This window comes from Vicugna pacos, chromosome 9 (genome assembly GCF_048564905.1).
Source record: "Vicugna pacos chromosome 9, VicPac4, whole genome shotgun sequence".
Lineage (NCBI taxonomy): Eukaryota > Metazoa > Chordata > Mammalia > Artiodactyla > Camelidae > Vicugna > Vicugna pacos.
Genome location: NC_132995.1, coordinates 16,800,251 through 16,824,950, shown reverse-complemented (window position 1 = coordinate 16,824,950; position 24,700 = coordinate 16,800,251). Strand labels below are relative to the sequence as shown.

Below are 24,700 nucleotides of genomic sequence, written 5' to 3'. Positions count from 1 at the left end.
CTCCCAAGTGGGACTCAGTTTCTCTGCCCAACCCTGAGGACCCCTTGAATTTGGTCCCTTCATCCTGGACCAGGGTGGGGGTCACAGTACCTCTTGGCTTGTGAAACTGAGGCGGCTCCTGCTGTCCCCCCAGCCATTGCCCCCCACCCACTGGAGGGAAGCACCCTCCCTGACTCGCAGAGGTGAGACGGCAGAGAGGTGAGAGCAGGAAGGATGGTTCTGGAGCCTTGGGGCAGAAGGGGTGTGGAGAGGAGACCTTGGGCAAGGCCCCTCTGGCTGGGACACAGCCCCCACCTCAGAGAGCATGGAAGGGCTGGAGGGCAGCAGGTGCCGGGCCAAAGCCAGAGGTCACTCTGCTTTGGGGTGAGAGGAAAACATCGGTTGCCAGGCGCGGGGACCAGCGATTCCCAGCAGTGGTCCTGGAGGCCTTGTGAAGGCAGCCCTGTGCTCCAGGACACGGACAGTAGGAAAGAGACATGGAGACTGGGGGGTTAGGCAGAGGGACTTTTGTACCATCCCTGCGTGCAGCCCATAGCCCAGGGGTGTGGGGCATGACGCAGAAGCACCTGGTCCTTGGGGAGGGCACTCAGGCCCTCAGGCCTGCCGCTTCCTCCCCAGCCCCACCCTCAGCTGTGGTTCATACTCTCAGGGCAGCCAGCAACCCCCCTGAGCTCAGACTGAGGGTCTGTAAGCACCACGTAGAAAGGCAGAAGGAGCACAAGGGATCCAGAGCTGGGACCCTGGGCCTGGCAGCTGTGATCAGAGGCCCTGGTGGGACAGGCTGGTGAGTTGGTTCTTTCATCACAGAGAGTCAGCAAGAGGCAGCCCAGGCGCTGGGCCCCCAGGAGATGGCAGGTGAGTCACAGGTGCTGACTCACGCCTGGGCTGGACCCTGACTGGCGGGGGTGATGGGGTGGGGGTGGTCAAAATGGATCTGGCTGCACCCTGGCTTCTGAAGAAGCAAGGCCCCATGACCCAGCTGGCTGCTCCGTGGAGACTTTGCAGCCTCATGGGAGCCCCAGGGTGTCTGGCGACCCTGTGTCAACAGAACCAGGCCCCACACGTAGCACCGTCAGGAGGGACTAAGAGTTGGTCTCCGCAGTTGGGTGTTATGTGTGCAGAAGTGAGCTCCCCCAAAAGGCCCTCAGACACGGCTTGGGGTTCATGGCTCTGTGTATCCTTGGTGCACGTCCTGGCGTGTGCATGGTTGGGGCACACGTGTGCAGAGGGTCCTCATGTCTGGTGTCTGCATTCTGTGGGATGGTCCTGGGGGAGAAGGCATGAGTGTGTCTGTGGTGTCCACGCAGGACCGGCCATGTGCTTATCTGGGGTATCCTCCAGGGACAGGTGTTATATTCCTGGGTGGAGCTGGAGTCTGGTGGCCACGACACGTGCCCTGCAGCGCCGTAGCAGCTGGCAAAGCAGAGCGTTTGCCCCTCATGTCTTCTGCAGGTGTGGATTCCTGTCCCTCCCCCCAGCCAGCATTGCCCTGCACAGCTGCCCCAGTGCACGTGCATGTAGGCCTCCTTGATTATCGCTGGGACGGGGGCCTATGGACAGCTAGGATTTCTGGGGTGGAGTGGTGAATGGGGAAGGAGCATGGAGCCTCAGGCTGGCAGGGCATGTAGGTGAGCGTCCCTTGCAGCTGGGAATGTTGTGGACCTGGCAGACGCAGGCAAGGAGGATGCTTAGGTCTTGAGCTGCCTTCTTCTGGCTGTAAATGGAGCTGGACCACCCTCGTCCCGTGCCAGGTGGTGGGCAACCTGGCCATTCTACGTGAATCACATCAAACACAGTCATAAAACTTTAAGTAATGCTTACGTTACTTTCCCTAAGCAAAGTGTTCCTGACACAGGCTGTTTGTGTTGATTTGTTACTATTCATTTATTCTTTCCCTGTACTTCTCACAGCAGCCTAATTGTGATTCGGTACCAAGAAAGCAATATCAAAGTAATTTTCCACAACATTAGTTACAATTTTCTTCTGATCTTTCAAGTGAAACAATCCCATCCTGTTGGGTTCTCTGAACATATAAACCTTGATTACATTTATCTGTTGGAAACAGTGCTTACAAAGTGTATGTATCCAGTTGCATGGGTGGGTGGTACTCTGGGCCCCCTGACAAGCCCGGATTTCTCCCCATGGGACATTCAGACTCCGGAGGCTGCCCTGCCATCTAGATCTGGCAAGGCCAATGGGCAGGTACTCATCTACAGAGGAAATTCCACACAGGCGTCTCTGGCTTTCCCAGCCACAGAAACTTCCCTGGAAATGGAGAGCCTGGGATCTGCTGTTGGGGTCACTGATGGAGTGGGGAGGGAGAGGGGGAGCAGGTGAAGCTCCAGAAACAAGCTTGAGAAGGCAGGCAGTGCCTTTAGTTGTTTGTGGTCCCTCAAGGTTCAGATTTCTCCCCTGCAGCTCCCAGGTGTTAACAGCATCTGAACTTCTCAGAGGCCAGCCACTCTCACCTGCTTGTGCATCAGATGTAACCCTACAGGGGGTTGCCCACTTTTGTAAACCAAGCCATATTTTCAAAAATGTTTGCTTATATTTTAAATCAAACCTTTCAAAACATAAAATTGCTTACCTTCCTTCTAAGATTAGATTTTCTTGGGTATCAGAGAATTCACCTATCCAACTATTTTCCAGTCTGCACTATTGCCGGGTCCTGGGCCTCAGGAAACTCACTTCTTGACCCGGGAGACTACAGCTGCCCCTTCCCTAAGTGGGAGACTCGGAGAGCAGGCCAGAACCGGGGCTGACACATCCCAATATGCTGACCCTGGGGGTGCAGGAGGCACACACCACATGTGTGTTTGGGCAGGCTGACTTTTTATGAGTTCGTAAAAAACTTATGAACCTTATGAACTTTGTATCATGGAGAGCTTGGAACACACATAAAAGTAGATTAGCATATAGTACAATGAACCGTGTGCACCCAACACCCAGCAGCCCCAACATGGCCCCATCCATGGCCCCATCCACTTCTCTCCTGTCTCATTTTGAAGCATATACCAGATGGCCTGTCACTTCAGCCATAATTATTTCAATATATTTTTCAGTTTAAAAGATAAGAACTCTTTCTTCTTTAAATTTGACAATTCTTTAATATCATTAAACATCCAGTGTTCAAATTTCTAGTTGTCCCGCAAACACTACCAATACCTTTCTGTCCAGTTTGTTTTATCCAGGATCCAGATAAGGCTTGCATACTGCAGGTGTTGGATGAGTCGTTTAAGTCTCTCTCAGTCTCTAAGAGTCCCTCCTCATCTTAATTTTTCTCTTGTTATTTATTGGAGGGAACTGGGTTGCAGGTCCTGTACGTTTCCCATGGTTGGGATTTTTGCTGACTGCGCCCATTTGGTGGAGCTCAACGTTGCCTTCTGTTCTTTGTATTCCCTGTCAGTTAAGTAGATCTAGCCGGCCAGGTATAGATTTGGGTTTTACTTCTTTTTTTGGCAAAAATTCACATGTGATCCAGTGTTCTTCTGTCGGGAGGCATGCACCTGCTTTGGGATGTCAATTTGCCACTGATCGTGTGTCTAGACCATCTGTTCATTCGGGGCCGCACAATGCCATGTGCTAATTGTGTCATTCCTTCTTCATTCGTTTAAGTGGGATGGATTTTGTTTTAATGGGGTGAGGTGAGGTGTTGTTAGTGACCCATGAAGCCAAAGTGATCAGTGGATTGATTGGCTTATTCATTGATACATTTAAAAAAGCGATCTAATGATAGTTTCTGTTTCTAGCACACTATAGTTGTTTCAATGTTTGGTTTTTGCAGAGTGAATTTCTTTAAAGCAGGCCGCTCCACATTTTAGTGAAGTAGCTCTTTGCTTTCCCAAAGCCGTGGGGTTGTGGGTGAGGCTGCTGGGGGCTGGGGCCAGTGCGGGGGCGCCGAGTGGGGAGGGCAGCCACAGTGATGGCTCAGGGGCCCCAAGTGCAGACGAGGGGACTAGACAGCCCCTGATGACTTGTTGGTCGATAGCTAGCCCCAGGACGTTCATCCAGGGTGCAAGAGCATCCAGGGGTAGCAACAGTAATAACAACAGGGAGTTCACCACATGCCAGGTCTCATGTAAGCCCTCTACATGTTGTAATGCATATAATTCTTATAATAAATGAGATGCCGAGATGTACAGGATGGACCCACAGACACCACCACCACTGATGTTGGCTCACCCTCCCAGCCACTCCCTGTGTGCCCGGCACTAAGACAAGCACTTCACGTGTATTTAGCACTCATTTAATGCTTTCAGAACCCCCTGAGTTAAGTCCTATCACACCATTTGCCAGATGAGACTCCTGAGATAAGAGAGGTTACACGCTGTGCCCATAATCACACAGCTTTGGGCTTCAGAGCCAAGAGCTGTCCTGCCCGCTGTACCTACTGCTTTCCCAACAGTAGTCGTTGCTACAGGAGGGACTGTCCAGGCCCAGAGCAGATCGTGGCAGAGAGAAGAGCGTGGGTCCAGGTTCGGAGGCACTAGAGAATGTGTGTAGGAAGAGCCCCCGGGTACGTTAGGGGCTGGAGTGAGATCCGTGGGTCCAGACTTGTGGCTGAAGATGCAGGCAGGCTCAGGGACCCCGAGCCCTTGGACCGCTCAGGGGAGTGAGCCTTTGCCGCAGACTCAGCTGGGGAGCTCTGGGGATTCTGAGGGGCAGTGGCCATCGGAGAGCCCACTCCAGTGGCTGCATGTCATGAAGTCGTGGGCAACAGCAGAGGGGGAGACCACAAGACCCAGGGACCAGCTGGGAGAGAGTGAGTGAGGCCGGAAGAGATGGTTAGGCCTGGGGCAGGCAGGCAGGGACAGCAGAGGGTGATTCAGGCGCATCAGTGGGTCCGGGCAGTTGGCGACCATGTGGATAGGAGAACGAGGAGGGTGAGGAGGGCAGCCATCCGGGTTCAGGGTGACTCTGGCTCAGGGTTCCTCGCTCTGGTCAGTGGGGCTTGGGGTGCCACTCACCAAGGCAGACACAGCAGACAGGGAGTGGTCTGGGGGAGGGAATGGAGACCATGTGTTCTGTTTTAGGCAGATGGCATCTGAGATGCTGGGCAGGGTGTGTGGTGTTGCCCTGTGACTCCTGCATCCAGGGTTCCGGACTCACAGAACAGGTGAGAAAAGCAGAAGCTCCCACCCTGCCCCCACCCCCCTCCTCCACCTGCATCCCCACTCACAGGTCATGCACTCACTCCTTCTCTCTCACACACCCGAGGGTAGGGTCCTGGCCAGAGAAGTCAGGGGGGGCTTCCTGGAGGAGGCGGCTGTCGGTTGTTTGGTTGCCTTCTCCAGTGCACAAGAGGCAACAAAGTACTCAACTCCAGTGGAAACAGTGAAGAGAACTTGGGTGAGACTCTGTGGGAGCCTGGGGTCTCTCTCCAGAATGCATGGTGTTATGTGTCTTGCCCAATATCTCGTAGTTAGAAACTGACAGAGCCAGAATTCCAAGCCCAGGGGTCTGACCCACCCTAGAGCACCCACGAGGTAGGGATGTTTTGGCTGGATAAAGTGGGGCCCTCAGTCTTGATTCCATAGTTACCAGGGACCCTTGGCCCTGCCTGTGCCAGCGCTGAAGGCTGAAGATCTGTCTTGTTCCTACAGCAACTATCTTTGTCCAGGTGTGACCCCTTGTATCCCTGAGACACATCACCAGGTGAAAAGCCCTGGGTGGACCAGGACCAAGGGACAAAATGCTGAGATGCTCTCAACAGCTCACCCATGTGAGTGTGACGGAGTAAACAGCAATGTGATGGCTGTCCCTCCTCTGCACTCTCTGGGCAAGTGGCCCCAGGCTGGCCTTGGGGGACGGGCAGCCTGCTGGAGCCAGGGTGCCTACACCCACGCTCCTTCCAGGGCCAGGGGAGCCAGTCCCTCCAGTTTCCATGGAGCCGTCTACTTTGCCTGGGCAGGTGAGTTTTATTGGAATCCTCTGGAGTCTGTCTCCTGAAACCATTTTCTAATGGCACTGCGGAACATCATATATATTTCCTACAAACCTTGCGAGGCTGACACCTCCTTGTTGTGACTGTGAATATCAGAAGTGACATGTAATTGCAGTGATCCATCCTGTTAAGTAGCTGGCAATATATCATTGCAAAATCAGCAGGGTTGGGACTCTCAGAACCCAGTGTTTCTAAACAATGCACCTGCAAGTGTGTGTGTTCAGACTCTCTTCACCGAATGCCACCCAGGGCTCATGGAGGCTGCCTCACCTCCCTCACCTCGCCATTCTGCGGCCACAGCAGAGACAAGTGGACTCTGGGTAAACCCACTCAGTGAGTTTTCAGGTATCTGGAATTCCCACTCCTCGTCACAGAATGCACAAGCCTCTCACAGTCAGGACTGTGGGCCAGGATGCTCATAGCAGTGCTCTCTTCAAGCATGGCCCTGGGGCTTCCTGCCTCTCTTTCCTCAACTCCAGAGTGACTTTGCGGGGGTTCTTTCTGGTGCCATAGGGTGGGCAGTGAGCTGACCAGCCCAGCCATCACTGTGCTGGTTGAGGGAAGGAAACTGGTGGGGTCAGTGTGGACAATTTAGAGGACTGGGGACCAGGGGTGGCTGGAGCCCATGGCATGATGGCTGAGTACCCACCACAGATGGGGTGGGAGCATTGAGTCAGAGCTTGCACATTTTGGGGGAGGTACCACTCACGTGATATGCAGTGCTAATTCCAGGGTAGTGTTGATTTAAACTGTGGTGTGAAGGGCGCCCCCTGGAGTTGTGCAGAGGACAGTACTCCAACAGGGGCAGACCTGGGACCTACCCATGGCGATCAGAAATGGGGGAGGGGATCGTCAGAACATGCAGCCCTCAGGTGTGAGTGCCACAGCCCAGTGGGTTTGGGAGCCCTGGGGGTGCTGGCTTTGGAATCTTCTCTAGAGGCTGCTTTTGGGGAGGATTTCATGGAGGACCTTCACTACCACCCTCCCTGGAAGGCCCTGACCTCAGGGGTGCCCACTGTGGGCCCCTGCAGTGGGAGTTTCTCTGCGCCCACCCTCTCTCACCTGAAACACCGCCCTGGCCTGCAGCTCGCTGGCATCTGCTTCTCTGATGTAGCCCCCATTTCTGGGGTTCCTCTACCCTCCTGCAGAGGGGAAGGAACATTTCCTTACCCCCTGCAGAAGACGCCCCGGAGTTCTCCAGCCAGAGCCTCACTTTTCCTTTGGTGCATTAAAATATGCTAAATGAAAAATAATGAGCATGTAGGAACTAATAACAGGAATCACCTAATTAAATTAGGAAACAGACATCATATCACTGTAATCTGAAAATTGATATTAATAGAAAATGGTCCCAGCATTGTTATGCTAAAGGTTCCTAGGGGTGGGGAAATTAAAAAGGAGAGATGAACGGAAAATGGGGACTCAGATCCAATAAGAGCAAGACTTGGGTTTTAAAGGAACTAAAGTAAAATGCTAAAAATAGAAGACGGATCACCGTGTAGCTCTAATGAAGTAAGGGACAAAGATGGCTTTGAAACCCACGGAGCTCCACACACGTGTACGATGATAATTTTTTAAACGAGACAATGTAATTAAGCTTCAGTGTGCATGAAACCTAGTAATAGTTTTCATTCATTGGCGCCAGCCACTGTCCCCAGTGCCTTCATTTCATCTTCCTTCACCCTGTGAGATGCAGGCATCATTGTCCTCAACTTAGATTCAGAGACGTTAGGTCAGTTGCCCAGAGACCCACAGCCAGAGCGGCCAGAGCCAGGATTCGAACCCAGATTTGCCTGCTTCAAAACCCTTCCTCACTCAGCTCAGTCCGCTCTCCTTGCCTGATGCTGCTAGTTAACGTGTCAGTCTGCAGTGCTCGTATTTTCTGATTCAATGTTTTTCTACCCTCTCCTCAAAAGGCATTTCTTGCCAACACCCAGCAGGTTTTGTTAGCAGCCGGCCACCCTGCTCAGCCCCAAGTCTCCTCTGGCGTCTTGGTTAATGAAGCCCGCACAAAGACATCTTCTGAAATTACAGTGCAACTGGGACACTGGGTCTCCCATTGTGTCCAGGCAGGGCGGGGCTGAGCCGTGCTGAGCCGGGCCAAGTGGGGCTGGCGGTTCCGATGCTCACGCTGCCCCGGGAGCCCTGGTTTCAGGTTGTGTCTCCACAGCAGGTGATTGTTCCCCCACCCCAGGCCCCCACCTGGGAGGGTGAATCAGGCTCTGTTCACCTGCGATGTGAGTCACAACTCCACAGGCCCAGAGCAGGGCTCGGGTGTGGGTGACCCCTTTCCCATCTGCCCAGAATGAATAAGAGGGACACAGGGAGGAGGAAGAGGGCTCAAGATCTGTGTGTGATGCCCCAGAATTACGTCTGGCCTGGGCCACCGTGGTGACCGCACCTGTGGCAGCATTAGCCAGGCTGAGCGCCCTCCACGTGTGTCCCGCACCTCCGCCACCCCTATGCTCATTCACCAGCCAGGAGTCTTCAGCAGCGGGGGGCACCTGACCTCAGAGCCAGGCCCCCCTTCTCAGCCCAGGAGCTCTGCCAGGGGGACCAGGAGGGCAGGGCGAGACTCCAACCCCAAAGTGGCACAGGGCTCCGAGGGGGCGGCCTCTTCTGCCTGGCTCGTCTTCCCGCTCAGCTCCACTTGGCTGGCCTCAGTCTCCGGACGAGGAGACAGGGTATGGGGAGAAGGGCTCAGGACACACAGTGAATCTCACAGCCAATGTGGGGAAGAGTCCTGTCAGGTCCTAACATGTGCTTATCGAGGCTCCGCTAACCTTCCAGAAATGCTAGGTTGCTAACGCTGGCAGCAGAGAGATGACTTTGTGCCGAAACCCGGTCCAAGGACAAGGCTGTCGCTACGGGTCATTGTCCTTCTCCACAGCCACTGGGTGGTTCTTGTTTCTGTAAACCCTAGAAAGGTCATGGTGGTAGTTATGACAACAGAAGCACTGGAGGCCCATGTGGTCCACGATGGATGCAGTGGGCCCATCAGGGATGCCCTGGGTGTGGGCTGAGGCCCTCGGGCCTCGGGCCCGGTCCTGTGGGGCTCTCACCTGGGCCCCAGGTGCCTGCTCAGGGCGGAGATGGGCACGCTGACCCCTCCTGTTTGTGGTGATGCCTTTCATGTGCCTTTAGGGTCAATCCTTCCCGAAATCTCTGCAGGAAGTTGGGGGCGCAGGCAGACCCCATCTAAGCCAGAAGCTCATTGTTATGGATTTGCCCATGTTTTCATTAGAAAGCTTATTTCCCAGGATTTGTGGCTCTGCAGTTTTAACTTGAATCACGGTGGAACTCGGTGGACAGTCCTGTTATTAAAATTTTTTTATTTATGTTGGAAAAATAGCCAAACATAAACAGGTTCCGTTGTCCCCAGCAGTTGCTGCTGGGGATCTCCTGCACAGCTGACTGGCTCTCAGTGGAGGGGTGAGGAGACCCCGTGGTGGGGGAGATCTTCCCATTCTCCTAGTCTGGGGTCCGGGCAGGAAGCTGGGGCCTGCCTCTCGCTAAGCCCTGCAGCCTGGCTGTGGCATTTCCCAGCCTCCAGAAGTCCTGAAAACCAGCCACCTGTCAAGTGGGCTGGCTCCTCTCCAAGCTCCCCGCTCACCCCGGCTTGACTGTCCCCAGAGCAGGTCAAGGGTCCAGTCCCTGGCCCAAGGTTCTCAGCCTGGGTTGTTCCCAACCTGGGTTGGACTGAGGGGGTGATCTGTGGACCTCTCACCACATTTTGGTTATGTGTCTGAATGTGTTTTGTCCTGGCAAGGAAAGGCAGCCTGGGAGGCATTGAGGCCCCCCACCCCGCCTCCCCAAAGGCTACCAAGCATGTATGAGTGCATTTGACCTTGGCCTCGGGTCTGGGCCTATGCCTGAGGGAGGCAGATAAGAAAGAGGAGGAGATGAGGGGGGATGTCAGTGAAAACCGTGTGGGGTCACCAGGTCCATCAGAAAATGTTTCAGCACAGAGCAGCCAGGGCGGGGGCACCGTGGGGAACGGGATGGGGAAGAGGGGAGGACAGATGGTTCCTGGCTCCTCAGGCAGGGCCACTGCTCAGCTGCAGCCAAGAATTCTGTGTGGGATGCGGGCCCAGGGTGGCCAGATCCACCTTTTTATTTTTTATTTTTTTCAAAGAAGCTAGGAAGCTGTAACATAGAATTATGTAATTTCTTCTGATTTTCAAGTGGTAGCTCAAATTGTAGAAGGTGTCTTCAGAGTTGGTTGGTCACGCTTGACAACTTCTGTTGGTTGGATGGGCTGGAAGGAGAGGGTCTGTCCCGTATCCCACCCTCCCTCAGGCGGAGGCCTTTCCCCTCCTCCCCCACCTGCCTAGCACAGAGAGGTGGGGGGTCTCCATGGTGGGCAGGAGACTTGTTAGCTCTTTCCAGTCCTGGCAGGACTCACATCAAGCCAGTCCCCAAGCGAATCATGGGCAGAGCTTCTCTAGGGCCTGCTGCCCAAGGATGACCTCCCAGAGCCCTGAGGGACCCCTGTCTGGTTCAGGGGGCCAGGAGCCCCACCAGACACCTGTTCACCATTCAGGCTTGGGACCTGGGCACCAAGGACCAGGTGACTGGTTGGCAGAGATATCAGGGAAGCGAGGGCCAGGGAGTGGCCTCAATATTGGAGGTGATGCCACGGGGGCTGTGAGTGGGACCTGAGAGCATTCAGGGAGGTGGCACCTGGGGCTGCACTGTGAGCAGCAATGATGGTGTGAGTGCCAGGGACCTACTGTCTACCAGACACCACACTTTACATGCTCTATAAATTTTCGCACACTGAAGCCTCACAGCACCCTGTCTCCATTTTCCAGATAGAGAAACTAAAGCCCAGAGAGGCAGAGTCACTTGCCCAAGGTTACACAGCCAGGAAGTGGCAGTGTCTAAGTTAGAACCCGGGTCTTTGGATCCCCAAAACACAGGATTTTACTGCTGATCCTGATAGTCACTCGGAGCTGAGACACACAGTATTGGAGGGCCAGCCTGGGGGCCCGCATACAGTGCCACACTGATGTGTGGGGTGTGCTTCATTCCTGTGTGTTGCTGACACTTTCTGGTCTGTGCATACATGTGCTGGTGAAGGGACAGGGACCTCTGTGACTGTGTGTGCATGTCTGGCTCTCATGCACGATCGTGTGTATGGAGTGTGTGCGTGCACAACACCAAGAGAGGGTGTGTCTCAGACTTGCTGCTCACGTGGGAAACACTTCCCACTGAAGTCTGGGGCTGGCTGCCTGGAACGCCCACTGATGTTCACAACTGCAGGTGATATGAGCAGGCGTGGGACATGCGCCTCAGGACCTGGCCCGGGGCAGGAGACTTTGCTACCACGGAAGGGAGTTGTCTGTGGTTGTCTGTCACCATTGAAGTGGGTAAGAAATTAATTGCCATTCCAGCAGGAACTCAGCAGAACCAGTTATTGTAACCCCTCTGCCTGCGACCGGGGCAGACCAAATAATGAAATTACATTCATAATATTTCAGGTCGAGTGACGGCTGCTCGAATTAGTTCCTTCCCAGAGCCCAGCCAGAAGTAGCGGCAGTAATTAAAGGATTTTCTGGGCTTAAACCAACTCTGCTAGTCGAGCACGTACAATCTACAGGGCTTGCAAAATGTGTGTGGGCCTTGCCCCTTGTTGGGGACTGGAAGGACCGTCAGTGAGAACAAGAAGGCCACAGGCCAGAAGGAGGTGGGTTCTTGCTGGGGTAACTTTTCCACTTTCACTTGTTTATCTTAGAAATATTTACTGAGTCCTAACACAGCCAAGCACTGGGATTCTGCAGAGAACAGGACCACAAGGAACTCATAGTGAGTAGGGTGATGGGGAGTTCCTGGTGTCCACCCGACTCCTCCCCAAACAAGCTGGTCCTAGGAGAGCGGTGATGTCTGGGTCTGCTTCCTCTTGCACTTTAGGGCCTGTGAATTAGGGTCTGAGGCTGAGACCATGCTGAGATGTCCTGCTGATCAAAGAAAGGGGAAGGAAGGGCACTGGCATGGCATGACCCCCATCTGACCTGTCCTGTGTCCTAGAGAGAGGGGTGGGGGAGACAGGCCCAACAGCAGGAGCCGATCAGAGCTCCCACCCAGGTTGGAGCATCCTCCACCAAGTCGATTTTTTAAATGACTTCTACTCGCTTCACTGAGGGGAACACACAGCCCTCCTCAGGGAAGAGAAAATGCCAGAATCCCAGGAAAGTAAATGCCGACAGTGCAGCTGACTGAGCTGGTACACCTGCCCACCCCGGGTGAAATAGAACCTATGACTTCTTTAAAACTCAAGAAGGAAAGAGGACTCCCAGGAGGCAGAAAATGAGAGGAATTAGAGAGAAGCAGTGAGCACCAGGGGACGCCTGCCACAGAGCCTGAGGCGAGGGCTTTTTTTTTTTTTTTACAAAACAGCTTTATTCGGGTATAATTTACATGCCATGAAATTCACCTATTTCAAGTGTACACTTCAGTGATTTTTAATAAATTTATAGAGCTGTGTAATCACCGCAATCCAATTTTAGGATATTTCCACCCACCCTCCAGCCCGGCTCCAGCCCAAAATCTCTCAGGTCCATTTGCAGTCATTCCCCGTTGCCCCAGGCAACCGCTAATCTACTCTCCATTTTTATAGATTTGCCTTTTCTGAACATTTCCCATAAATGTAATCATATGATATGTAGTCTTTTACATCTGGCTTCTTTCACTTAGCATCATGTTTTTGAGATTCATCAGGTAGCCTGAATGAGTGGTTCATCCCTCTTTTTTGCTCAGTAGTATTCCATTGCATGGATTCTTGGTTTCTCTATCCACCAGTTGATGGACATGTGAATTGTTTATACTTTTTGGCTGTTACGAATAATGCTGCTACAAACATTCACATGCGAGTCTTTGTGTGAATGTATGTTTTCATTTCTCTTGGGTAGATATTTAGGAGTAGAATTCCTAGGCTGTATAGTAAATTTATGTTGAATTTTTAAACGAACTGTTGCCAAAATGGCTACATTATTTTATCCCACCAACAGTGTATGAGGGTTCCAATTTCTCCACATTCTCGTCAACATTTGTTGTTATCTATTTTTTTAATTATAGCCATTCTAGTGAGGGTGAAGTGGTACCTCACTGTGGTTTTAATTTGCATTCTCTAATGACTAATGATATTGAGCATATTTTCATGTGCTTGTTAGCCGTTCGAATATCTTCTTTAGTGAAATATCTTTTCAAATCTTTTGCCCATCTTTTAAATTGAGTTATTTGTCTTTTTATTGAGTTGTTATTCTTTGTTTTCTAGCTACAAGTACTTATCAGGTTTGCAAATTTCTCCCATCTGTGGTTTTTCTTTTTATTTTCTTAATGGTGTCTTTTGAAGTGCAAAAGCCTTTAAATTTGAAGAAGTGCAATTCATTTTTTTTCTTTTATTGATCATGCTTTTCGAACTGTATCTAAGAAATCTTTGCCGAACTGAAAGTTATAAAGATTTTCTCCTATGTTTTCCTTTAAAAGTTATAGCTCTTACATCTATGTCCATGATTCATTATAGATTAATTTTTGTGTTTCATGTGAGATAATGGCCTTTTGCATGTGGATATCCAATTATCCCAGCACTGCTTCTAGAAGGCTATCGTTTCCCCATTGAATTGCCTTATCATTTTAGTCGAAATAAATTGGCTTGAAATGTAAGGGTTTGTTCCTGGTGTCTTAATTCTATTACATTCGTCTATTTGTTGATCCTTACGCCAACAGAACAATGTCTTGATTACTATAGGTTTATAATAAGTTGTGCAATTATTAAGTATAAGTCCTTCAGCTTTGCTCTTTTTTTTTTTAAGATTGTTTTGGTTATTCTGAGTCTTTGTAAAGATCATGTAAGTTTCCAGGTAAATTTTAGGATCAGTCAATTTCTGCCAACAAAGAGCCACTGGGATTTTGATAGGCATTTGCACTGAATCCAACAATCAACTTGGGAAGAATTGCACCCTTAACGATTGAGTTTTCCAATCTATGAACATGGAATGCCTCTCCATTTATTTAGGTCTTCTTTGGTTCCTATTGGTAATATTTTATAGCTTTCAGTGTACAAGTCTTACCCCTCTTTTGTTAAATTTATTCCTCAGTTTTTTATCTTTTTTGATGCTATAGTGAATGAAATTGGTTTTCTTAATTTCATTTCTGGATTGTTAATCACTAATATGTAGAAATACAATTGGTTTTTCTATGTTGATCTTGTACCCTGCGACCTGTTGATTAGTTCTAGTAGTTCTTTTTGTAAATTCCCTAGGATTTGCTAAGTACAGGATCATGTTGTTTGCAAATAAAGAGAGTTTTACTTAATTTCCAATCTCAGTGCCTTTTTTTATGCCTGATTACACGGACTAGAACCTCTACTCCAGTATGAAATAGAAGTAGTGAGAGTAGACATCCTTGCCTTATTCCTAATCTTAGAGGGAAAGCATTCAATCTTTGATCAATAAGTATAATGGTAGCCGTAGGATTTTTGACCTTTACCAGTCTGAGGACATTTTCTTCTATTGCTAGTTTGTTGGGGAAAAAAATTTTTTTTTTTTACCACGAATGGGTGTTGGATTTTTTTCAAGTGCTTGTTCTATATCTATCAAGATGTGTATATTGTTTTATCCTTTATTCTGTAAATATGGTGTATTACACTAATACTTCAACCTTGCATGCTTGAGGTAAATCCTTCTTGCTCATGGTGTATACTATTTTTCATGGGTTGCTGAATTCATTTTGGTAAAGTTATGGTGTGGAATTTTTTGAAGGATAGTTGTCTGTAGTTTTCTTGTGATGTTTTCTTCTAACTTTGGTGTCAGATTAATATGGGTCTTAGAATGAGTTGGGAACTGTTTCCTCTATCTTTCTGGAAGAGTTTGTGAACGATTGGCATTATTTCTTTTTAAAATGTTTAGTAGAATTTGCCAATGAAGCCATATGGAGCTGGACTTTTCTTCGTGGGAAGATTTTTACATTACAAACTCAGTTTCTTTACTCCAGATCTATTCAGATTTTCCATTTCTTCTTGAGTTAGCTTCAGTAATTTATGTCTTTCTAGGGCTTTGTTCATTTCATTGAAGTCTCATTTGTTGGTATAAAAAATGTTGATAGTATTTTTATATATTCTTTAGTGACGTCTCCTCTTTTGTTCCTGATTGTCCATCTTGTTGATCTTTTAAAAGAACCAACCTTTAGTTTCACTGTTTTTGTCTTTTTTTCCCCTGTTTTCTATTTCATTGATTTCTACTCTAGTATTTTATTATTGCCTTTTTTTCTTTCTTTGACTTTAAGTTGTTTTTCTAGTTTCTTAAGGCAGAAGTTTAGGTCGCTGGCTTGAGACCCTTGTTTCCTAATGTAGATATTACTGTTATAAATTTCCTTCTGAGCACTGCCTTATCTGTAGTCCACTTTAGTTGTCTCATTTTAGATCTCACTTTAACTTTCTGTATGGTCTGCCGGGCTATTCCTTCCCCTCCCCTGTATCACACTTTGAGCTAGCTGGGAATTTGGAGTTATTTCTTTCAGCAACATTCCTGAGCATGGAAATGCTTCCTCTTCATGGCCGTCTCTACCGTGGTAGGACTTCAACCACCAGGAAACTGGGTGAGGGTGATGGGAGTAGCCCCAGGCTGAAATACTGTGGGTTTGCATTGTTCTTCCTACGATTCAGTAGAATTTCTTGAATAATTGCTTCCTAATATGTTGTATATCTTTGGTCAATTTTCCAGTGTTCTTAAGTGGTTGTTTTGATTTTTTTTTTCCTGTTATGTCATTTTCTTTGGGGAAGGACTTTGCCGAGCTCCTCACTCAGCCATTCCAGACACCCACCTCCATCCTGGGGTCTCAATGTCTGCATAGACAGGAGGGCGCAGGTCTCTGGCCTGACTAAAGTGCTGAACTAGAGTGTAATCTATGTGGAAATAGCACCCATAGAAGGCATCAAGCCCTCTGCCCGTTGTTCCAGTTTGCTTGGGAGAGTCCGAGTTTATACCTATGGCCTGGTATAATTATTATCCGTGCTCCCCCAACTCCCAGAAGTGGCTTTATTTTGGTGACAAATCACCCTGTAGATATAATTCTGTAAGAAGGAAATTTAGCCAGAAAGAATGGGATGCAAGAAATGGTGGTAAGGAAATAAGTTTGTAGGTATGTAGATAAATGTAATTAAATATTTACTTTAAAAATAATAATAAACACTCATTATGCAGGGGTTTAGGAACTGCAATAACATGGAAGTTTATATGGGAGACAGTAATTGGAGTTAAGAATTCTAGGATCCTTATCATGTTAGGGAGGAACATAGGGATAGTAATAAACGTTGGACTTTATTTTTAAATGCAGCTAACCCTTGGAAGCAGAATATGTAACTTCTGAGTCTCTGCACCGGCCCCTCTCAGTGTAGCCCCACTCCTAGAGCCGGGAGCCTGTTTAATTACCTCCTATTGACCTCGTTGGTAAGAAGGGATTCCCAACCTGTGATTATGGAAGTGGCCAACCCTCAACACTAGACAGCTGAACTCAACAGCCTTTGACTAGTCACATGTACCCACAGCCTGGGGGAGGCGGACACCACATGCCATTCCCCTAGGGTCACATGGAGAGGGAACAAACAGAGGCTATGGGAGGCAGGCTCGTAGTATCAGGAGGGTAAGGGGCCCCCTGATTCTCACAGGAGGGTGTCATTGGCTCATTTGAATAATTTCATGGGCTGGTAGGGCACTGAAACCTGCTACTCGGGGTGAGCCGGAACTGTGCTTGGACCCCCGACAGCTGGGTTGTTCGGCCAGGGGACCTCATCTGCCGGAGCAGATGGGAAGGGGGCTTGCAGTTGGGCCACGGGAGGCCCTCTCGATTTCGCCAGGTGTCAAGGCAGCACACGATACTGGGCCTTAATTTTAGGCCTTGCTCCACAGCAGCAGACTGTCCAATGGGAGCCTGAGTGGAAATACCTCACTCTGAGTCGGGGCAGCCCTGAGCCAAGAACTGGAGAGGGGGCTCCTTGCCCTACTCGTCTTAGGACAAGGACACCCCCCATCCCAGCTAGGGTGCTGGGACCCTGCCTGATTGCTGCCGGTCACCCTCTGCCCTTCCACCCTGCCTGTCTGTATGTCCACCTCTCTCCCTGCCATCTGTCCACCCTTGTTTAGAGGGACATGCTATAAAAGGCTTAGCTCATGACTCCTTCAGATACAATGTAGATGGAGACTGGCCATCCAGTGTGGGCCCTCTCACCCCGTGGACAGCAGCCAGGCATCAGTGATGAGGCCCTGAGCCCAGCCTTGGGGTTTCTGGCACTCACATCCTCTACCTGCCATAGGTAACCCCAGCATCACCTGGCACAGGCCCCTCCATCCCTGACGCATGAGAGGGATCTGTCACCCAGCCATGCTCACTGCCATTTCAAGAACCAGTGTAGTTCAGTGGGTGGGCGAAATGAGGTTCCACTTGCCACTCGTGGCTTCTCCCAGTCCACAGGGGTCTGTGGAGGTACCGTGTCTTCTGGTATCTGCTCTCCTAGCAGAGGAACGAGGCTTGGTCGCCCGGGCAGGCACCGCTGCTCGGGGCGGCCTTGGCATCCTGTTAGCAGTAAAGAAGCAGTAGGCTCCCCCTCAGCCGTCTTTGAGGTGCTGCCTCAAATGCCACCGGGTCACAGGCAGTTGCTCTGGTGAGGCCACTGCCTCCCCTCCCCGTTTCCCTCCGAGGGTCTCCGTTCCTCGAGGCATGGAGCTACCAGGCAAAACCCGAGCATTTCAAGTTGTGACTGCTGGAGAGGCTGGGATGGGGGTTTTGAATCTACCTGAGCTTTTGAGCTGCAGGTCCCGGACAGAGCCTGGCTGAGGAGTGCAGGGCTGGGCCAGAGCAGCCTGAATGCCAGGCCTTGCAGTTACCCAGCACCCTCTACCTGGTACTGGAAGGGGCAGCCACTACTTAGAAATAACAGTTCTCAGCCCAGAGTGCATGTTAGAAATACCTGCGGACGTTTTAAAATCCTGAAGTCCAAACTGCCCGCTAGACCAATCAAATCCAAATCTCTGGAGAAGAGACCCAGGCGGCAGAAGTTTATAGAGCTCCCCAGGCGACTCCACTCTGCAAGCAATTCTGAAAGCCATTGGATTAAGAATAGTGTTTCTCAGATTTTAATGTATCTCCTCATCGCTTGGACAACCTGTTAAAATGCAGATTCTGATTCTGAGGGTCTGAGTGGGCCCAAGATTCTGCATTTCTAACAGCAAGCGTTCATAATGTGAATCATGCTACTTAAAATGTGGCCTGTGGACCGACTGGCACCATCTGCAACACTTGGGAGCTTCCTAAAACCTCAGACTCTGAGACCTGCCCCCAGATGTCCTGAATTAGAGTCTGCAGAGTGAGAAGATTCCCAGGTGGTGTGAATGCACTTGGAGGCTGAGACACGCTGGACACGTGGCAGGCTGAGACACGTTTAGGAGACTTTAATGGCCCAGTAAGCCCGAGAGCGAGGAGGGCTGCTTCTGGACCTCATCGGGGGGCACAGGCAAACATCTCTGTCATCAGATAACGATGCCCAGGCTTGGGTCCTTCCAGCTCCTGACAGCTCTTTCGTCCTCTCCCTCTTCTACTCGGAGTCCTGACCCAGCTGGGGGTGGCCCTCCCTCTGTCCTCCTTAAGCCCCTGCTTCAGCCCCTCCTTCCCCATCCCACTGGGTGTGGGATCCTGACACCAGACTTGCTCACACTGACCCAAGCCTCGGAGCTTCAGCTCCAGCTTCACAGAGCAGCCTTGCCCATCAGGGGGATGGCACAGCCTACTGACACACAGCACTGTCATCAACACAGCCACCCCACTCCACCCGCCCTGCACCCAGCCAGCCCCTCCCTCCACAGCCCCCTCACCCCAGCACCAAGGCTACCAGCTGTCACCTTCTCGCACACTCCCGCTTCCCTCTAGATGGGGCTCGTCCAGAATGCTCACCCTGCTGTTTTCATGTTTGCCCTGTTGCCATCTGAACTGCCTCTCTTCTCCAGCCAGTAAAAAACTCCAGCCCTGCCCTTGAACAAGTCCCTCCCTTGCTCTGCACCCTGGTCCTCCCCTTCCCCACTCTCCCGGGGCTGCTGTTTGGTCCAGGCCACGGGTATGCTGCGAATGGCTCGAAGCTCCCAACCCGCTGCCTGGCTATGCCCTGTCCCCTGCATGATCTGAGCCCCTTCGGGAGCGGGGACTTAGACCCCCATTCCCGAGGTGGGGAACATAGTGGGTCTTGGCGGGGGTCTTGTAGCTTCTCCTGGAACTGAGGTCAGGGAGGGAAAGCAGACCCAGGGCTGGTTTCTGAGTTGATAGGGTCTGGTCTCAAGGTAGTGCTGATAGGGCTGTGATTTAGGAAATGGAAGATAAGACTTCCTGGGACTGGCAGCTCTGCATCCCAGCATGCTTCTGGTTGCCTTGGCAACTCAACAGGTTCAGTCTCTGTTCCGGGCATCAGTGTCTGCTCAGGCAGGAGGTGACAGGAGCCCTGGAGATGTGCAGGTCTTCAACGGGCAGACGGCTCAGCGCCAAGGATACCCCGCATCTCCTTGCTGAGTTGGTTGGTCTTGGTCGTCATCCAGCTCCCAGCGTGATCATGTGATCACATCCAACCAGCCACCCATCCTCCCATCCATCCATCTGTTTATCCAGCAAGCAGTCATTGAGCGTCTGCTGTGTGCCTGGCTTCATGCTGACCTCTTCAGGCAGGTGTATGAGTTCCTGGCCTTCCAGGTCAAACAGAAGTGGTTCCATGGGTCCAGAGGTACCTGGGCAAGCACGCAAGTCAGGCAGGCCATAGAGATTGTCTACCGACACATGTGTGAGTCCATTTGGAAGGTATTCTCAACACACATGCACTGCAGGCCTGCCTACCACCCTCTGCCAGGCCCTTCTTAGACACATGTAATCTGCATAAACACAATCACACCCCACACACTGTAATCTGTTTTCTCTCACCTAGTGCTACTGGATGGACTTCTTTCCACACAGACACATAAAGATTATTTTTGTCCTTCTCGACAGCCTTACGGTATTCATTGTAAAGATGTACCATCGGTTTGTTTAAACAGCTCCCCACTGATTTACATTTAAAGTGTTTGCAATTTTTGTCTAGTTTATGAATTATTTCTGTTTCCTCTGGGGTCATCTTTTCCTGTGTGCTTCTTCTGGTCTCTCTTGTGTTGGGGGCAGTCCTCCGATGCTTGGCAACCCTAAGATATCGATCCATAGTTGACAGCAGGGCACCAAACACCTGATTGTTTGATGTAAGGTCGGGGGCAAGGCTTTCCTGCATGGTGTGTGGGGAGGCGTCAGCCTTCCAGCCGGAGACTTCCAAGGGAGAATGTCAGTCTGCTAGGGCTGCCACAGACTACCACAGACTGCAGGGTATTCTGTCACAGTCCTGGAGGCTAGACATCCAAGATCGAGGTGTTGGCACGGTTGCATTCTTCTGAGGCCTCTCTCCTTGGCTTACAGGTGGCCGTCTTCTCCCTGCGTCTTCACATGGTCTGTCTTTAGCTCTGTCTGAATCTCTTCTTCTTACAGGGACACCAGTTTTGTTGGATTAGAACCTCATTGTAACTTCACTGCCTCTTTAAAGACCTCATCTTCAGTTGCATTTGGAGCTACTGAGGGATAGGACTTCAACAGATGGATTTCGGGTCTCAGCGAGATCTGCTATCTCTAGCCTGCAGGGAGGCCTCCGGTACCTGCAGTTCATCCTCGCTCCAGAGCAGCCCTGCTCCCCTCCCCACCTGGAGTCCCCAAGGCCTTAGCACTTTCATGGGAGGGGAAATCTTCCATCCCGTGCTGGGTGGATCGGGGGTGCAGGTGGTGATGAAGGGACAGTTGGCTAGGCCCACACGTCAGCCCTGGCAGCTGGGGTTTTCCACGTCCCAAGCCCCTCTGGAGTCAGTGAGGCAGATCAGTCCACCGTACGTGCTTCTGCGGGCTTGGCTACACGGCTCCTTCACCCTGTAGCATCTGTCATCACCCTCCATCCACTTCCCAGCTTCCAAAAATGTGTTGAAATCTGGCATCTGCTGCTGACCCTCCTCCAGGTCCCTGCTCCAGGTCTCTGCTCCTCTATCTGCTTTATTCCTTGGCTGTCATTACACAAGGATCTTGGGAGGAAGATGAGATAGATGGATGTGTTCAGTCCACTGTGTTCACCCAGAAGCCCCTGGCCTGCCGGGGACAGTGCGGAAGCAGCACAGACAGCTCTCAAGCCCTTGAACCCGGTGGGGAGGGGCTACAGCCACCTGGGGCTTGAGACGGGGTGAGACAGGGTCTGCGGGAGGGGCCCGTGGGGCTGCCATAGAATCCTGAATCCCTGTTGCTACTCGGATTGAGGGAGGAGGCTCCCAGGTCTTTCTCTGTGTGACGGTGGGCTCCGGACCCCAGGTTTGGTTCCCAGGGCCTGGAACCGCCATGCCTGCCAGGCCCCCTCTCCCACTAGTGATGTCATGGGTGTGACACTCTAGAGCCAGAGACAGGGCAGGCGTCTGACACCTCCAAAATAATGCATGTTTTCCAAACTGTTGCTGAAGCTGCTAAAATGTTTTTTAAAACTGTTTACACTTCCCTTGATATAAGGCAAATGCCTTCTGTCAGCCGGGCGTGGGTCGGGAGCGGGTGGGGGGCCTGAGACTGGAGGAGCAGGATCAGAGCAAGGACTTTCCCCAGGAAATAAAGAAAGGCTTCTGGGGAGACCCAGGCCTGGGGGTGGAGCCCTGTGTCTGTAATGGGGGGGGTGCTGCAGGGCAGGCGGGAAGGGGCTGTGCTGTTGCTGCACAATAATCCATGGTGATAGTAATTCGTGTTTAGTTCTGGTTAAATTTTTCCTCCTGAGGTCTCTCTGTGTCCTTGTGGGGGAGTGGATTTGTATCTGAGATGACGCCCCCCTACTTCTAGCTTCTGTTCTGGAAAGTCTGCACTCACTGAGGAATTGTTCTAGGGGAAAGGGACGGGGGGTGTCTTTGAAAGATGTGAGCAGATTCAATGTCCAAAGCTGAGACGAATGGGAGTTTGCTCAAGGCTAGGAAGAGACAGGTGTTTGGGGTTCGGCTCAGGGAGGTGGCAGGACGATGAGGGACCAGGGGAGACTGGACATTGCCTGAGGACTGGGCCTTCACCTCCCTGCATTGACCAAGGAGGACACCCCAGACTGTCTAGGCTGGAGGTCTTCTCAGGACCCTGGCAAGGAAGAAAGGCGGCCAGACGTGGCTGAGCCTGACCCTCCCGCCAGCCGAATGGGGCCCGGAGCAATTTATTTTGAGTTACAAGAAACAAAGAAACTCTTGCAGTGAAACCGGAACCGTTCACAGCAAGCCCAGGCTTTACACGGCGTGTGACCGGCTCCTGTAAACAGCCCTCAAACCGCCAGGGAGGCCACCAGCCTGTGTTGTGACAGTGCCACCGCTGTGGCCACACACTCAGCATGTCAGCTGCCGGATGACAATGGGAAGGCTTAGGGCCACCAGGAGACACTTGGGCTCCGGCTTCCCCACTGTGGGACCTTCAAACCTGTGGCGTTTGGGAGGCGGGGCCGTCCTCCTGTCTGCCTCAGTGGCCCTGCCCCGTGGAAGCTGGGACTTACCCCTCGGAGGGGCAGAAGCTCCCAGCCAGACCTTCTCGACTAGAGAACCTGTCAGAGGTGGGAAAGGCCCTGGGCTTCCAGGTGCCTTGGGAGGGGCAGGGAGGGACCTCACACCCACATGTGCACACAAACACACACACACACACACACACACAACATACACACCACATCACACATCATACACACCGAATATCACACTCATACCCCACCACACATACTCACATCACACACACCCAGACATACACACTACACTCCGTCCCATTGGCTGCTATTCACCAGCCAAAGTCATGCACAGCCGAAGCTCTGCCTCCAAGCCTGGCGTCTGCATGCTGCAGGGGGCAGCCCTTTTCCTTCCTTTAACCCTCTGGGGCTCCCGTGGTGACTGCAGCATCCACCCCAGTGATGAGCGCTCGGGCACGTGTCCACTCCAAGGCCACGAGGATGCAGCCGGCAGGGAGCTGGGCAGGCGAAGGTGTGCAGTGCAGGAGCTTCCCAGGGCAGGGACCTCTCAGTTCCTTTCCCGCTGTAGGGGCCATCTCGCCCGGGAGCTGGGGCCAGGTGTGTGGGAGCCCTCCACAGGAATGGCCATGCCCGTCATTGCTGTGCTCAGAGTCAGCCTGGACGCAGGAAGGAATGGTGCCCGAAATTGGCCCGAGCCAGGCTGGCTGAAGCTCGGTCTGACCAGACATGTTCTGCCTGTCCCTGGCCTGCGTATGTGGCCATCCCCAGGCTCAAGGTCATTTGTCCCAGATGTGACTGGTCTGTAGCAACAGGAAACCCAAAGTCCATATATCCAAGAATGAAAATTTTGTAGGGGGGTGATGGAGGCTGACAGAAAGACTGGTGGTCCCTTAGGAGTTCTTAGGTTCTTAGGTTCCTGGGTGTCCTGTGAACACCCCTAGAAGCCCAGTTCCAAGGTCCTTAGAGCCCCATGTTGCCTTTAGAGGTGTGCATTTGCCTTGCCACCAGCAGAGGGCGCCCTGAGCCAGCTCACGACTGTCTAGTCTGTTGAATGGACAGAAGGATGGATAGAAGAACAGATGAAGAAAGGGAGGGAGGGAGAAGGGAAGAGGGAAGAAAGAAAGGGAGGGAGGGAGAAGGGAAGAGGGAAGAAAGAAAGGGAGGGAGGGAGGGAAGGGGGAGAGATGGACTGATGGATTGATGGATGGATCAATGGCTGGATGGACAAATGGGTAGGTGGGTATATGGACCAACAGATGGATGGATGGATGGATGGATGGATGGATGGATGGATGGATAGGTAGGTGGATGTACTATAAAAGGAAGTGAAAGGGAGGTCAGTAAAGGTTTACTAATAGGCTGAAGCCATAGCCCCTGCTGTGGACTAAATTCTGTCAGGAAACAGAGAGAACATCTCCAGGAAAAAGGTCCAAATGCTGACATTTCCTTCCAGCTCTCATACCCAGTGTTCCTGTGGTGTTGTCATCTAGTTTCTACCTGTTCTACCTCTGTCCTACCTGTTCCCTGGCTACATCCCTTCCCCTCTCCAATAATCTGGGATGGGCATTCACCACTGGGACGCAGATCTGGAACGGGTGTGACTACAGAAATGAGGTTTCTGGAGAGAAACCACTGTTTCCCGCCAGGGCCTAACTGCTGGTCCAGCACCGCGCCCCTCACCCCGACGTGGCCCTGTCCTCCCCTGCCCTTTATGTTCTTTAGCTCGTCCTGGCTCAGGCTCTGGGGCTGCTGGTTTGAGTACACTAAGTGGATCAATAACGTGTCAGCCCTTTGCCAAGAGCAAGCTGCATCAGTCAAGGGCTGAGTGACAGTTAATCATTTTTCACCTGGTGTTCACCCTTCCAGAGATCCATGGCTCTGCTCCAAGGCCTTCTGGAGACCAGGAGGCAGTGTCAGACTCTGCCCCATGCCCCTGCAGGCCAAGGGCGTTCGCCCTGGTCCACCTCCAACATGTGATCCCACCAAGAGCTCCACTTAGTGGGAACCTGAACTCGCCCTGAGCTCGTGAGCACACGTGTGCCTGTGAGTATGAGCAGCTTGGAGGGTGACTGCCAGCCTTTAGGGTGTGCCTGAGGGCTCCTCTGTAATGTGCATCTGACAGTGAGCATTTATTTGAGAATGTGCATGTCTGTGTGTGCAGATCTGCATGCACATCCCTGAGTGTGTGCACATGTATAGAA

General features: G+C 51.6%; 1 protein-coding gene across 2 annotated transcripts in view; it reads left to right on the top strand.

Annotated features, from left to right (window-relative positions):
* Positions 1-24,700, top strand: part of CHST8 (carbohydrate sulfotransferase 8) — a 117,271-nt gene that overhangs the window by 56,509 nt on the left and 36,062 nt on the right. The gene's annotated exons all lie outside the window — the stretch shown is intronic.